Raw genomic sequence first — 13,209 nt, forward strand, 5'->3', positions numbered from 1 at the left:
AAAATAAAAACAGTACAGACTGGCCCCAAAAAACAAATGCTCAAGACGGCGTAAGTTAACATGCTACGTTGATGGAATATATGTATGAATTTCGGAGATAAGATCTTGCTAGAAGCGGGTGCTCGTCAAATACACGGGGTAAAGTTATTGTGAAAATATAGCGCCATAGTTAATAAGTCCACACGTGCTCTGCAAACGAAATTTCCCGCACAATTCTGTAACAGAAGTACGATGGTTAAAGGCTGCTTTTTCTCCTATAAACTAAGTCGGTGCAATAAGTCAACGTTTACTGGCGGTAAGCAGGAGGGATGGAAGCTGTTAACTTTTTGATGTTAGTGTTATGTATCGAAACAACAAAACCTAATTAAGGGGAACCTGTTAAAGATAAGAAACATTAAACGGCACAAATTTATTTTTTGTGTAGTCCCCATTTCTCTGGTCCTGGGGCAATGAGCAATTAAGGGGACCAAAGGTGATCGAAATGCGTCCACGGGTAAGAAAGATGAAAAGACTATTTTTTTTTGTCTAAAGAACCGAGTGAAAAATGTTTTTTCGTGACGTGCGTTATCTCTACTTTTAAGTATTGTGACAAATCCAAATTTTTTGCATTTTTTACTGATCTTTTAACTTGTTTATTTGTATAGTCCCCATTTCTCCGGTCCTGGGGCAATGAACAATTAAGAGGACCTAAGGTGATCGAAATTTGTCAATGGATAAGAAACTATTTTAAGGTAAGCTATAAGTTGCTATGTTCTTTAACTTTTATTTTTCTGTTCTACATTGTCCCTACCGGATAATCTTTGGTGAACAACGGAGCAAATTTTAACTTGGTCCCCACATTGTCCGAAGACAATATTTTAGTCGTGCAGTGTAACTGATTGCTGTGATTATCATGATCAATTTATGTGATGAAATGAAAGCACCAAGCCTTTTCCACGGGAAGAATTGAACCTAGTTTGAGGGAATTTATTCAGCTGGTCGTTTCGAATTGAACGGTTGACTAAGAAATTAGGGTAAAATTGCGAAGAGAAAGCGGCTCTCTTTTTTTCTTGCGACGGTCCCCATAATTTTTCACTACATGATAACAAAATGTCTGCACATGAGGCATGAGCAGTTTGGTGATAGGACAGAAACTTAATGAGAACAACTTAATGTTTCTTTCGGTCAGATATTTATTGGAAGAGGCTATATCGGGTGAAATAATAAACAAAATACTCGGTGGGCAAAGGCTGCTTATGCTGTCTACTAAGTCAGTGCAATGAGTAAACATTTACTGGCGGGTAGCAGAGGGATACAATATACATTCAGTGTAATGGATCGAAAAACAAAAACCCTAATTAAGGGGACCCACGGAGTGGTTAGTGAATCTGTTCAAGATAGGAAACATTAGACGGCATAAATTTATTTTCTTTGTAGTTCCCATTTCTCCGGTCTTGGGGCAACAAACAATTTAGGGGACCAAAGGTGATCGAAATTTGTCAAAGGATAAGAAAGATGAAAAGACTATTTTTTGTCTAAAGAATCGAGTGAAAATGTTTTTTCGTGACGTGCGTTATCTCTACTTCTAAGTGTTGCGATAAATCCAAATGTTTTGCATTTTTTACTGATCTGTTAAGGAAACATAAGCCCAACTGCCAGTATGATAAGCATAGCAAGTTCCATGAGACTTCAGTTGCATCTGGAGTATAAGCGGAGCCAAAATGTAACTATTTTAAAGGTAAGCTATAAGTCATCGTTATGTTCTTCACCTTTCACTTTTCTGTTCTGTTCTGTTCTGTTTGGTGACATCGGACCAAATTTTAACATGGTCCTCACATTGTCCAAAGACAAAATTCTCAGTCGTGCAGTGTTACTGATTGCTGCGATTATCATGATTAATTTATGTGTTGAAGTGAAAGTACCGAGCCTTTTCAACGGAAAAATTGAACTTAGTCTAAAGGATTTAATCTAGTCGCTCGTTTCGATCAGTCTATTTAGAAATTCAGATAAAATTGCGAAGAGAGGGCACCTTTTTTCTTTGCGAAGGTCCCCATAAAATCTGGTGCATGATGGTGACGAGTCTGTACATAAGGCGTGAGCAGTTTAACGATAGAAAAGGGCAGAAGCTTAATGAGAACAATTTATTGTTTCTTTTGGTAAGATGTCTATTGGAAGAGGCTATGTCGACTCATAAAATCGGGTGAAATGATAATTAAAATGCACGGATGTGTTTTCTCGTCATTTAGAGGTCCCCACATGGTGGGTTATATCCATGGCAAAATATTTAATTAATTGCGAAAATAGTATGACCAAATAGACTTGACGATGTTTCCAAACCATGGACTTGAGAGGTAAAACTTCGCTGAGGGGAGCGGAGAAAGTTCCATGAAATTGTGTGGCAGAAAGACAGCAACAGATTCGACATTACAAATTGGCGGGTAATAATTAATAACACACGCAAAAAAATAAAACAGTGCAAAGTGGCTCAAGAACACAAAATTGCTCAAGACGGCGTAAGTTAAATTGCTTCGTTAATAGGATTTACGTATGAATTTAGGCGATGAAATCTTGCTGGAAACTGGTGCTAATCAAATACAAGGGGTAACTTTTTTCGTAGAGATACAGCGCCATAGTAAGAGTCCCCATGTGCTCTGCAAACAAAATTTCCCGCGCAATCCTGTAATCTATTACTGTGCTGATTAATTTATGTGATGAAGTACAACTGCATATCGAGCCTTTTAATGGAGAAACCTGGACGTTATTTATCAGAACTTACTTTAAAAATAATTTACCGTGTTGGTTTTTAGCTGAAAATCTACTTCAAATTCGGGGGATTTGTTAAAAAAAAAAAAACGGAATTTTTTTTCTTGTGCGGGAATGGCCATATTATTTAGTATGAGTTCATAACATGTTTGCGCGGTCTTTAGTTGCTAATATTCTCTGTGCTGCAATATGACCCTCAAGATAATTTTTTGCGATGATAGCGACCTAAGGTGCCCACACGGTCTGTACACAAAATCGTTTGTCATGCTGTTACTGGTTGTTCGTTGTTGTTATTGTCATGATGAAATTATAGGATAAATTTGAAGCTATCGAATTCTTTTTTTTTTTAAATAATGAACTTAATTTAACAGAATTTGCCGTACAGAAAGTTACTTAGTTGGTCGAGTAAGAAATTTGGGTAAAATTGAGACGAAAAGACAGATTTATCTATTTGAGAAGGTCCCCGTTCTTAATCATCGATCACTCGGCAAAAGTGTAAATACGATGATCACAATGTTTACCAAATATAAATTTAAGGGTTAAAACTTTGCTAAGGAGAGCGAGAGCATTTCGATGGAATCGTGTGGTGGAAAGTGACCAAGAAATTTGACAGGGAATAAATTGGCGGGAAATTAATGAGGGGCCAAAAATTGATCTGTACAAATCAGCCCAAGGACGCAAAATTTCTCAAGACGGCGTAAGTAAAACGTTCCTTTGATGTGATTTATTTGTGAATTAAGTTAATGAAGCCTTGCTGGAAAACGGGCGCCAATCGGGGTAATCTTTTTGTGGATATAGCGCCATAGTAATTCACAGAGTCCCCTCATAATCTAAAAATAAAATTACCCGCGTTATCTTATCACCTTTTACTATGATTATGAATTTATGCGATGAAGTGCAGCTTTGTAGAACACTGACGTTTATTTAAAAAATTTGTCTGTTGTGTTCGAGAGAAAAAAGGGCTCAAACAACTTGCCATCTTTTAGGAAAAGCAAAGGAACGGTAAATTCATTGGACAAATGTTTGCTACTTTTTTTTTTTTTTTTAATTGGAAAAATTTACAAAATGTACGTGAATAGGGTGTTTGTTGTCTTTTGCCCGGCCCGCGAGAAAGAAACGTCTGCCGCTATTTGCTAAGGGAAGGTCAGAATCATGCGGATCACAGTAGAGATTTTGTCACTACCGGGAAAGATTCATGAAAATGTCGCAACATTTTCATATATGATTTTAAAGTTGGCGTAAGCCCGTTTTTGGAGATTTTCGGAGGAAAAGGGCGGCCTTTTCAGATTTAAGAAATCAAAAGAATGCATCCTTCGGAATACTCCACAGCTTAAAAAATGGTGTAGTCCTTTACAGTCTTTTCAGTCCTTTACAACAAAGAATGACCGAGGGAGGTACATCGGTTAGCCTCATGCTGGCTATAGCTACAATCCTGTTTTGTCAGACTCTCAGATCCCCAACTGAAGGCAATTCAATGTACTTTACAGCTACCCCGCATATAGGTGACATGGAACTGCAACAAAACTCCTTCTTCCTCTTAGTCCAAGATCATTAGACTACAATCCCTTTCAGACTCTATTTTATGCTAAACTTCCTCGTACATCTTATTGTGTCCAGGGAAAAACTGTTCGACTAAAATCGTAGCCAAAGGTAATATGTGTGACACAGATAGAGCAAACAAAAGAGAACAATACCCAAAAAACAATATTATTAGAATGGTTTAGACGAAGAGGGTCAGCTTTAGAAAATTGGAACGCTTTGGAAATTACTAATAGACCATGGAAAGGCAATTACATTACTTTTCTTGCTAGCTTAAAAAATAGGTAGCCTAACCTTGCATGTGGCCACTGATATAGTATGACTTTTATAGCATTGAAGATAACTAGGGGTTGTATCATGATGCTAGAAGGTAGTGTTGCAGAAAATTTCCATTCACATGTAAAACAGTAAACTGCCGTAACCCACGTATCTATGAGTACCCTGTTTGTGGAGAGAAAGATGATTCGCGAATATAGTGATTGACTGACATTCAGGCAATAACTAAATGGTAACAAATAATCATAATAAAGATAATAATAATGGTAAATTTATAGGGGCTAGCTCGAGAACCTAACTGTTCTATCTCTAACCCTTTAACTCCCAGAAGTGATCAACATGAAATTTCTCCCGATAATGTCCTTATATTATCTTGCAAACAGCTAATGAGAATATTCAAACTTATCAGGTAGAAGTTGTTGTCCTGATCTATCACCAAATTCTCACAACTAATTTGCAAGGATATGTGTAGCAGCTAGAAGGGAGAATTACCAATCAGATCTTGGGAGTTAAGGGGTTAAGGCTAAGAGTGATTAACTCATTTACAGCTACTCACTCATTTCGATAATATATGTGGCTTTGCCTCCCACAGGAGGAAGTAGCCACAAAAAGGGAAGCAAAATGATCAACTATTTGGTATAATTTTGTTTTAAGGGTGAGGTGTGTTCCAACAGAGAAGTTTTCAAAGGGTGATCTCCCTCTTCAATATAAAGGGAAACTTGTCTCAGAGGATGAAAGTTATCAAAGAGAAGATTTGCATGTGGAAGAACTAAGAAGCTTTCTCTTCTTTTTTAAGGATGGATTCAAGTGTTTAAGGTAAGTTATTTTAATTATAGTACAGTAAAACATCACTAACCGTAAGCGCCAAGTTAAACAAAAAATATTTTAAGGTAGTGGGGGAGGCTGTCCTAAGACTACTGTACACAAATCGACCTGAATGAATTCAAAATAGGCTTCATGAGATTGTTAATCACTGATACTGAAATACATACTATTTTGTGTGTAATGCGCTTCATGATTTGTCATCATTTGCATATTACTCCAAATGAAATAAAATTACCATCAAAATATATGGTACTTTTTTTGCACTTTCTTGGCTTTATCATGAGTTACATTTAAGTTTCATTGTTAATAAAGTAGTTGTGTAATTTTAGATGGGCTTGGTCTGCGCCACACAACCGAAGGAAGAACTGAAACTAAGTCATCAAACCTTACACTACACTTTTACAAGGAACAAACTGAGATTGCTTTTTTCCAATTATGACTTTGATTTTTGTGGATTTTCTAGCCTTGATGCAACATTCTCTGCTGGACTTGGAAGACTAAAGAACGATAATCCATTAAATAAAGCAAATGAGAAAGATTAAAGGTGAAGACAAAGTGTGCCTTGCCCTTTGTGGACTTTGGAACGGTGAAGGTCTACACTGTGACCATGAAGTTAGAGATCTTCCCAGGCGACAGCTAAAAGGTATTGCAACCTAACCATTAATAACCTGTTTTGGGAGACTTGTGTCATACTTAACAGAACTGCAGCAACTCTTTTCTTTGCTTGTGTTTCAGTGTAATGGACCCCATAAGCTATCAGGGTGTTTGCCCCATCTCTTCTAAAGATCATTTCGTTTTTTTTTCTTGTTTTGTTTTGTTTTGTTTTTTTAGGGGAACATTCATAGCCCTTAGGATAAAAATTATAACATTCAATTCTCCATTCCAGAATTAGATTTACTCAAATGCAAACCGTTTCAGTCCTGTTATGATTACGTATATTAATCTCTCTTAACATGAATATTGCAAATACCATACAATCTGTCTAGATATCATGACAACTCATACCGTCCCTGGTCAAAACAATCTAAAAATTATTTTTTTAATAATACTTCAAATGATGACGACAATGATTATGATGATGGCTCCAATTATTCATTCCTGGTTTCACACAAATTAGCAAAACTCTACACATTTCTTTTTCTTAACCACTTAGGTAATGAGAGCAAGGCAGATGGACTAAAGAATGGGACAGTAAGGTGCAACACAAAAAAGAAGAAAATATGAACCAGGGCAACAGCAGTCCTGACAATGATGAAAGTTTCCACATGGATGTAACAACAAATTCTGAAGAGATTTACTCCCTGAATCAGATCAATGACTGTCTATTTGCAGACTCCTTGGAAGCTGGTATGTACATACACACACCCTCTATTATATAAACTTCAGATGTCCCTTTCACTCTAAGTCAATCAGTTCTTAGGGCTCTTTGGAAAATGAAAGATTTTTTTGCTGTTACAGAAGTAGTTTTCCAATATTAAATCCCCACTGAGTTTTTTGCAAGTGGCTTTTGCCATTTCAAATGTCTTCATAAATATCATTATACATTCTCTTCCAACGGTAAGTTGTAACCAAACAAAAGCCTTAAAAATCATAAAAACAATGAACTATTACTACCACGGCTAAAAGTAAAACAATGGTGTAAGAAAAGTGCAAGAAAAGGGGAGGAGTAAAAGCGAAAGGTGTAAGACTGCTTTTTGTGCATAATCAAACTGCGGAAGCTTATGATTTGCATCTGAAAGAACAGTATCTATAAATGGTGTTTTGGACAGTTTTCGCTCTTCAGACCCTCAAAGTGACTAAAAGAAACAGTTTGAATAGCTTCGAAAGACATTCTCAGACAAAACTCCCAGGAACTAATGCGTCAAAAGATGTTGGTTTTGCCATAGAAGAGTTAAAGTTATTAAATGAAGTTTGGCTCTACTAAGAAATAATGATTATCATATATTCAAACTAAGTATCACAAAACAAGAAAAAGACTGTTACATTCCTTTTTCTTAACCACGTAGTTAATGAAGGTAAGATGCCAGTAAAAGATGGCAAAGTTGAGAGTAAGGTGCAACGCAACAAAGAACAAAATATGAACGAGAGCAACAACATGGCTGATGTTGGTGAACAATTCCAGATAAATATCAAAACAACTAAGGATGTTTACTCCATGAATCAGAATAACTAAATATCTGCAGACTCCTTGCAGCAATGTCACGAGTGGAAACTTGGGTTGTGTGATAAGGAATGCTGGGTAAACGATGAAGCGAATTACAAAGCAATCGAATAATTAGAATCTCTGCCTTTCAATTTGGCTTAATTTAAAGGTAGTCACTAAATTTATATTGATAGCCACATATAAAGCAATTTCCTGACATATTTTGAAGGAAAAGGAACTTGTTATGCTGAGTAAGCGACCACTTGCCACATAGGTCTATCAGAGAGTAATCATTTTACGAAATGGCATTGTAAGGGAGATACAAACTGGAAAGAAACATCAAACTAGTACAATAACACAATTAGTGATCAATCTTAAACTACTCAGATTTATTTTATTGACTGGTTGGATTGTTTTAATTTGGAGTGATTTTTGTCTGGCCCGTATCTTGAACAATATGATCATCTCTTAATCTGGCCATTCAGTTCCACAGTAGTTGTCCTTGCTCAACCAACGTTGCCCATTTTGTACATATGTACTTATAATGCTTTCCCAGCTTAGAAGTTTCAAATTATAGTAATTAAGTTTTTTTTTTTATTTGTTCCAGTCTTGCCATAAACAAGACTTTCAGCATAACTCACTACTTTTCCTCTTGAATTCAAAGGGGAAAGAAATCTACATCTCCAGTTCCTTCTTCTTACAACGGTGGAATAATGCATCACAGAGCAATGCACCTGAAAAAGTCCTTCATTCTGTGTCAGGTAATAATTATTATTGTGATAATAATACTTTTAAACATGCTTATAACATAGCATGCTTGCCCTATCTTAGTCCAAATCTTATTTCAGTCGTATTTTTATCTCTAACTTCAACAAAGTCTCCAGTTATCAAGGAAAATGTCAAGAAAATTCTGGAATTGAGCTTCTTTAAGACACTCAAACTGACTGACCAAAAACATATCCTGACAACAACAATGAAACCAGGAAGGGTAGATCTAACTGGTGGCTAAATCTGTGGAATGATAATATTATGATTGCAAAAATGTACTATAATATTAAAGAGTCTCATGCTGTTACATCGATACTTTTTCGGTTTTCCCTTTTTTTTTTGGTTCTTTATTAAGCTTTCTAATTTCTAAATTAAATCCGAAAAGTCATTCTTTTTAGCCTTGCCCCCTACTCCTTGGTATTTTTATCAACCCTGACTGGGTAACACATTGCACATCTTGATGTCATGATATCACAATTAAAGCAAAGACAGTGAGAACATTTTATGAAGTCTTCAAAATGTTCAGCATAATGATGTGTTTTCCTGATGCTAATAATGTCATTTTGGGCCATTAAAAAGAAAATATTTCTATTTCATTTTTTATATTTTAATTCCTTGGGGGGAATTTCTATAATTTGAGTTTGTAAAATATTGTTTGAGTAAACGTAATTTATGTTTCAATCATCATATTTTTAAAACAGATCAGACATAGTTGAGATTCGTAGTAAGTGGGGCAGGACGGTAACAGTAATTTTGACACCTGAGGTGAAAAACAGCATCGACCTCCTCAACAAGACAAGGAAAGCCTTGGGTATTCCAGATGAAAATCCATTTAATAGTTGCTAGGTCAAACAGACAGTCAAATTTGCTATGGAAGGCGACCCACCTCTGTCAAACCTTACAGAGATAGCCAGTACCAAACTCAGAAAGTATATAGCAACCATTTCCCAAGTGGTCTCTCTCAAAGGAACAGAGGTAGACCGACTAAGCAAGACACCTTGGTCATGAAATCCAAGTGCATGGAGACCTCTACTGTCTTCACGAATCTGCAGTTGAAATTTCCAAAGTGAGCAAGCTTCTTCTTACAGTCGGTCAAGGTGAAACAAGAAAGTTCACAAGGAAAACACTGGCGGAAAATGACTGAAATGGTGAGTACAAGATTGTAGGTGGTTTCAATTTCATAACTAATTTCTCTTGTTCTTCTGTCTATATTGTTCTTGAGAGCCATAAACCACACATTTTTTTGTTCTTCACAAACACGTTTAAGGTGCTAACTATGTTAAAAAAGAGAGAGGAAAGATCGGTCACTTACCAAGTTGAACTACACTAGGAAGCGATCCTAGACCGTTTCATGCTTAGCTGCCAACCTCGTCCCAGGGTACATCCGTCACTTTTTCAAAATGGCGGCCACGCGTTCGTAGATTCCCGTGCATAAGGGGATATGCATGCTAAAACAATTACTTATGGGGACTACCAGCCATACTTATGGGGACATCCTAAAACAACTAGTTATGGGAATTACTTGCCATTCTTAAAGAGCTTATGACACGAATTTTTTTGCGTAAATATTTAGCTTATCATATGTACAAACCAATTCCAATTGAAGAATAGTCCTAGACTTAAAACTCGGATTTTTTCGGGCTCTAAAGTGCTTTTGTCTTAAAAGTGTCCCGTGGACTGGTAACGAATTAGCGGCTGATGACGTAGAAAACTGTGAAAACTCTCAGTCGACACCAAAATACCTTTCACATCTCTTGCAATTTTGTATAAGTCAGCGCTGAAATAATTTTGAAATAACGACCGATAGCGATGTCTACCTACCTTAAGTAAGCTCTACCGAGAGTTGTAATACATCGTACTCAGGTTATAAAGAAGAAATGAAAGTTGCGAGTACGGTTCAGTCCTAAGAAGGAGAACCGCGCTGCATCAAACGAAGATTTCTACGAAGACTGACAAAGGCAGTTTCCCGCTTGCGTTGTGTAGGTCAAGATTAGAACAAAAATTCCCGTTACTGAACGTCTAGTTTGCTGCGCTTGTGTTTTGTGGATAGCTCTGTTCGTTTCTGTTGCAAAAACATTTTATTCCTTCGCACTACGTGCGACGTAGGTTCCTCTCGGTCAGTGCTCTAGTGTTTCGTTGCTGTAGAGAAATTCCCTTGGTAAACCAAAAGCTAACTTTTGAAGAAAGAATCAGTTGTATCACGAGGCACGATGATTTTCCACCGAGGAGTAATCGGGCAGTTCTACTGCAAGTTGCTCCTTCTCCCATAGATTGCAAAGGCAGGGGCTATGGTCACGGTCGTCGAGCCGGTCAAACCGAAAGGAAAACGAGTAAGTTTATAGTCATCTGATTCAAGTTAATCTCATATAGGCATTTTAATAGAAAAAAACCTTATTTAGTTTAAGTGCAGCATTGCCAAATGACCCACTCCGCACAAAGGAAATAACTGACATCAGTATTATTAATTAATATTTTGTACGCATCGACTTTCATACGGCACTTGAATTCGTTACCATCTAATTCAATAAAATTTGTGTTTCCTTATTTATATCGTTGCGGTGCTGTTATCCCAATGAAATTGCTAATATTGCTACTTTTGGTTTCTTGAGGGTAGGGGGGAATTGATAGCTCGTGAGATGGATTTTCGGAAACCTAGGTTAGGAGAATACACGGCCCCTTTAAGCTTGTTTTTATGCCAGTATCCGTCAGAGGTTGCGCACTGTTCACGCAACGGGATATTGGTCAGCTCAGGAAAGGGCTTGAACTTCATTACAATTGATGTAAATCTTTTATCAAAATACGATGGAAACTACAATTGGTATGATATTCATACGATAAGAAAAGCGCAAACGTAGTCATGTGGAAAGACAAAAAGTGTGAGTACATCTCAAGCGCGTGAAATAAACATCAAGAAGGAGCTCACCACTTTTCATTTGCGAAATGTCAGCTGGAAAGAATGTTGGACAATCGTGTATAGTGTGGAAACAGGGCCCTTAATCAGCATTCGTTTTAGCTGAATTCATCGGTTATCTTACCCTGATTTGTGGTGTGTGTTCGCAACAGGCGTCTTCGAAGCCGGTACGGAGAATAAGGCCGACGACATTAAAGAGTAGAATCTCCTCGATGTCGACGATCGAAAGCGTCTATTTTGGCCATACAGCTACATCATTTGGAAAGTAGTGTATATAAATGCCCGGTTTATGTGTATTATTCTTGTAGCGAACATCATTTGGCGCTCCAGCCACGCACTATGTTCGTCCTCTCTTTTATATTTCTCCTTTCTCCACCATAATTGCTTACGCGTCTTCACAGTTTTCTACGTCACCGCTAAACATGATCGTTTTGGCTGCTCGCTTAATGGCGACACTTTTTGGCCGCCAAATCGTACTTTCAATACACAAAAAAATTGGTCAAGGAGAACTCGCTAAGCGCTATGGTTAATGATCTCTAATTTTAAATACAGCTATCAACCAGAAAATGCAAAATAAAGAATTTCAAAATTTCGTGTCATAGGCACTTTAAAGGGAAAAGCTCTACATAGCTACTAATGGGGACTACTTACCGTACTTATGATGACATGCTAACTCGCAACTACTTATGGGGACTACTTGCCATTCTTGTGGCGACATGCTAATACACAGTTACTTACGGGGACTACTTGCAAAGAAATCAACCCCCCCCCTCCCCCCCCCCCCCCCCGAAAAACGCAGCAGTGACATGGACATGGAAAATGAGGACCGGGGAATGTCAAAGTCAAAGAGTAAGTAGCGAAAATGTTATAATTATAAGAGGAGTAAGTTTTAGCTGAAAGCTTACTTGTTATGCTTATTTTGATTTTCTTTACAGAGTAAGATGCCTATGTTTTATGTACAGAAGAAGAGAAGGAGGCAGTTTTTAAGCACCCTAGTTCATTTTTTCCCCACCCTTAATGACAACCCTTAATACCTAGCTAAAATTCTACCTCAATAGCTGCAAGGACAAAAAAAAACAGTAATTCATGATAATTAAGGGGTGTTTTGCTGTTTCCAAACATCTCCAATATTTAAAAAAAAAACTTACCGTCACAGTTTGCGTGGGTACCCTGTGATTCAACGACAAATAGAATATGTTAAATTCTACCATAAAATTTTGGATATAGGCCAATCCCAAAATACCCCCCACAGTGTAAGCCACCAATCCTCCATTAAATTGGCTTTGTCAAGTGTAAAATGATATACACTGTAGTATTGACATAAAAAATTTTAAAAGTCTTAGAATCAATATGTTATCCACTTGTAATTCCAACTCAAAATTTTATAATTGGACAAAATTTAAAAATAAGCTTCCTTAAAAATAGGATTTTAGGGTTGTGTCCAGAATTTTTACATTATTTCAACTTTCGGTCATTTATAATTATGGAGGTAGATTTCAGTATTACACAAACTTAGAGTGCTCTATTTAGCTCTTGATTGAAGTATTAAGATATAACCAATTGAAAGGGTTTGGCATCACATATTTAACTTTGTCAAACAATGACGTTATTGAGAAAACTAAACTTTTAGAATTGTATTTTAAAAGCAAATGGTGCATTTAGTGCAACACTTGCTTTTAAAATACAAACAACTTAAGGACCGGCATGCTGTTTAATACTTTGTGAAAAATCAGATTGACAAGAGAAAGCAGGTTCTTGCCCCTAAGTATAACTAATAGAATCGTTCTGTTTTTGTTATCTCAAAGTATAAGTAATCCTGTGCAAGGTAACCTACTGTTTTTCCAAACTCTTCCAATCTCAGGGCTGTCACAAAGATCTCAAGTTTCTGGGTAACTACAGAAAGAAGGCAGGAAATTAAGCAGCTGGGGATTTCCTTTTTGGTTCTATTTTTATTCCTCCAAATGTTTGAGTTATACTGTTATAAAAAATACACCCTGAACATTTG

At 36.9% G+C, this 13,209-nt stretch overlaps 1 long non-coding RNA gene across 2 annotated transcripts; it reads left to right on the forward strand.

The window, feature by feature from the left end:
* Positions 1-616: 616 nt before the first annotated feature.
* LOC136282291 (uncharacterized) lies at positions 617-12,669 on the forward strand. Of its 2 annotated transcripts, none has more exons than XR_010718188.1 (7): positions 617-731; positions 5,212-5,373; positions 5,846-6,025; positions 6,536-6,729; positions 8,190-8,286; positions 8,995-9,441; positions 12,140-12,669. It is a non-coding gene; the product is annotated as an uncharacterized lncRNA (long non-coding RNA). The 2 variants fall into 2 exon arrangements; XR_010718187.1 differs by lacking the exon at positions 617-731 and adding an exon at positions 1,612-1,717.
* The last annotated feature ends 540 nt before the right edge of the window (positions 12,670-13,209 follow it).

The sequence above is a fragment of the Pocillopora verrucosa genome, chromosome 7, assembly GCF_036669915.1.
Source record: "Pocillopora verrucosa isolate sample1 chromosome 7, ASM3666991v2, whole genome shotgun sequence".
NCBI classification, from domain to species: domain Eukaryota; kingdom Metazoa; phylum Cnidaria; class Anthozoa; order Scleractinia; family Pocilloporidae; genus Pocillopora; species Pocillopora verrucosa.